This window comes from Vicia villosa, linkage group LG3 (genome assembly GCF_029867415.1).
Source record: "Vicia villosa cultivar HV-30 ecotype Madison, WI linkage group LG3, Vvil1.0, whole genome shotgun sequence".
NCBI classification, from domain to species: domain Eukaryota; kingdom Viridiplantae; phylum Streptophyta; class Magnoliopsida; order Fabales; family Fabaceae; genus Vicia; species Vicia villosa.
The window spans coordinates 32201841-32205758 of NC_081182.1; the positions used below are offsets into that span (position 1 = coordinate 32201841).

The window sequence follows — 3918 nt, forward strand, 5'->3', positions numbered from 1 at the left end:
AATTAAAAAATAAAATTAGCACCATCAAAACACAGAAAGTCCTTAACATAATTTTTTTTATTATTCCTTACAATTTTCTACAGCCCTACAAAATTGACCATATATATTCCCCTATTAAAGGATTAAACATACATATCTTCCATAAAAAAATGAAATTGTAAAGCATAACCAAAGGATAATAAATTGTATCTGTCATATAATCACTGCTACAACACCAGCAGATAATAGTAATTGTAGAACATGGTGAGCAGTTTGATATTCATGCATTAGTGCAAACCAGAATATGAAAATATTAAAATTATAATGTACTTATCAAACCATCCAACATTAAAATCCAAACATAAAAACTGAAAAATAAATAAAACAAGTTTTTAACATTACAATAAAGTTCAGAAATTTAAAATTTCTGAACCCATCAAAATCATTCATCAGAAAATGCTGTTCTTCAAAAAGTTGGCATCAAGGCACCTACCATAACCATCAACACATCAATAATACTCCCTCAGCTAAACCTGCATTGCACAGACATAACAATGTTAAATAATTTTCAGAAACATACAGATGAACATGCAAAGAATTGAATATCAAAATTGTACAATATACTGTATGAACAAAGACATTCCTAACCATTGATTTCATTTTCTTCACCAACTCGGTCCAGATCATCCATTCACTGTCATGCAAATTACAAACATAATAAGAAGGAGAAATGCAAATAAGATGTTTTAACCTAACGTCATACTTTTCGTAAATACTTGAGCAACAATGTCATACCTTTCAGTTTCAAAGCTGATCCTCCCAATAGATACTCCATCAGACACTTCTATCATTCTGGGTTTCACATGCAATCCCACACTTCCCATAACATCAGTTACAAATTGAAGTTCTTCAATAACAGCAAATCTCAAGCCAGCTCTGATTGCCTGATGCTTTCCATTCCAATTGCATGCAATCATCTGATTATTCCACACCCGTGCTATTTTCCTCACCTTGCTCTCCCTCTCCCAGACGCATGCAACGTTGTTCATCACATGTAGAGCCAACTGACTGCACATCTTCGTAATCCGTTTTTTCCTCAACTTCAATCTCATGCCGAGTAGCTTGGATCTTCGTTTCAATTTCCGTTTAATCGCGAACCGCTGTAAACGATCTTCAACCAGAAGGAATTTCAAAGATCTGCATAATCGGAAACAAGGTTCAATCAAAATCAAACTCTTAACAAAAAGGAAAAAAAGATTGGATTTAGAAGGAAAATCTACAACCTGCATGCTTTAGCAACCTGGGAGAAGTTACCCATTTTTCTCTCAACAGCCGGAAGAGATTTCGTTTTTGACAGTAAATAACAATTTTAATAGGTTGTCATCTACTTATATACCGAAACTTTTCAACCTCTTAGACTTCATTTTCAATGTTGCCCTTCAAATTCATTATCATTACTAAGTAGGGGAACGTGCAAAAGATCTTTGGAAACTGTTAAACTGCCCATTTTTTTTAATACATGACTAAATATAATGAACCAATATAAATAACAATGAATTTCAATATATGAATATAGACCTTATTTTGTTAATTGCTGTCACAATTAATTTGTTGACTCATAATTATTATAGGATTTAATACATTATTTTAATAATTCACTCTGATGTATTATTTAAATTTTTTTTCCTGGATTTTTATATAAATTACCTTAATTCATATTTTGCCATACTATATAATATGTTTTAAACTACATGTTTACTTAACATTAATTTTAATATTAAATTATAAACATTGCTTTTTTTTTTCTTATATATCTTTTTCGCCAATAAAATACACTACATTGCATTTTTTTTGTATATTATTTGATATATATTTATGCAAAGCTAAAATAAATTATACTAAAATAAAATTTTATTTAAACAACTATATTTTATTCATATTCCATACTTTAAATATCCTAATGGCTTTTCATACACAATATAATAATTATTGAATTTATATTTCTTACAATTTAAAACATGACAAATAATAAAATCCTTATTGTTTTTTATTGTACTTACGTGACCCGTGCGAACGCACAGGTTGATGGCTACCTATGGTATATTTTTAACGATATTGTATGATTGATGCGAACACAATGGTAAATGACTAATTAATTATATACAAGTTAGGACACAACAAAATTTATATGCCAATTATAACTTCTATTGTTTTTTGTTGCCTATATTTTTTATTTACTTATCAACCATTGTTATATTTTTTTGATATTTATATCGACTTCGTGTGACCCGTGCGAACGCACGGGTCCTTTACTAGTGTCAAAGTAAAATGTCAATAACACAGACACGGTTGTACACACAAGCACACTACCACCTCATCATAGAGTATTAAACTAAGAATATACTTGAAAGCATTTCTTTCTTGTATCTGAAGAATAGTGTTAGAAAGTCAAGCATTTTAGAAAGTCTTAATCAGTTGAAAACAAACAAAGAAATGGATCTCCGTGAATCAATAACAAACCAATCCAACGTTTCCTTCACCATCGCTAACCATTTGTTCTCAAAAGTATCTCATCAAGATAACAACATCGTGTTATCTCCACTTTCGCTCCAACTCGTGCTAAGCATCATCGCTGCTGGCTCTGAGGGTCTCACACAACAACAACTTCTCTCATTCCTCCAATCCAAGTCCACCGATCATCTCAACTTCTTCGCCTCTCACCTCGTTTCTAACGTCCTCACCGATGCTGCTCCCGCTGGCGGACCTCTCATCTCGTTCGTCAATACTCAATAGTGTATGGATTGAACAAACCCTATCTCTTCAACCTTCCTTCAAACAAATCGTGTCTACTTACTGAAAGAGTGGCTTCCGAATCAGTGTTACTTGATCACAAGCTTCCTTATGAAAAAGTGGAGGTAGGTGACTTCAGGATTCCAAGATTCAATATTTCATTTGAGTTTGAAACATCTGAGGTACTGAAAGAGTTGGGAGTAGTTCTACCATTCTCTGCTGGAGGTTTGACCTTTGACGAAAACGGTAGATTCTATTGTGGGTCGAGAACTTTGTGTTTCTAATATATTTCATAAGTCTTTCATTAAAGTGAATGAAGAAGGCACAGAAGCTGCTGCAGCCACAGCAGCAATTTTACTATTACAATGTATGCGCATTCCGACTCGAGTAGACTTTGTAGCTGACCATCCTTTCTTATTTGTGGTTAGAGAAGACTTGACTAGAACAATCCTCTTTGTTGGTCAGGTGCTCAATCCTCTTGCTGAATGATATTAGCCAGTCACCCTCTATGTGTGAGTGATATGTATCCAAGGAGGAGTATAGAAGGGGAGAAGCATAGAAAAGTTTATTTGAATATATTTTATAAAAGTACTTCTGTTAATGTTTGTAAGAGTATAAAAATAGATTATTACATTTTCAGCTTATTTTTCATGATATTCACATCTATATAGGTTTCTATGAGGTCCTTTACAATCATTCATCCTTGAAATATGTAGCTCATTAGTCCTCAAGAAGATTCTGAAGTGGAAAACAGGACATCTTAAAATCCAAACTTAACTACTCTCTAAGTAATGTAAACCAAACTCACTTTCGTTTTAGAGTTATCTTATCCACTCCAAGTGGTTGGTGTTGTCTCTCTCATCTCATTTAAACTCTTAACTGTTTTGTAAATCCATGATATAAATTCTGGTTCATAATTTCATATTTGGCGTAGAGACGTCATAGAAGTGAAATTAGTTTTGGTAGCACATTAGTAACACTACTTGTATTGTATGTAAAGTTTTGCAAACATTTCAGGTTTTAACTCAAATATCTATGTCTAAATTTATCACCCTCTTCTTTTCTTCTACACCAATTTACAAGGTTCCTTGCAAGGGGTGCCTACCACTTGACCAAATTGCTTGTCCTAATTTATTTTCATGACAATAA

The 3918-nt window shown here is 32.7% G+C and overlaps 1 pseudogene; it reads left to right on the forward strand.

Annotated features, from left to right (window-relative positions):
* Window positions 1-2357: 2357 nt before the first annotated feature.
* On the forward strand, window positions 2358-3918 carry LOC131657825 (serpin-ZX-like; annotated as a pseudogene).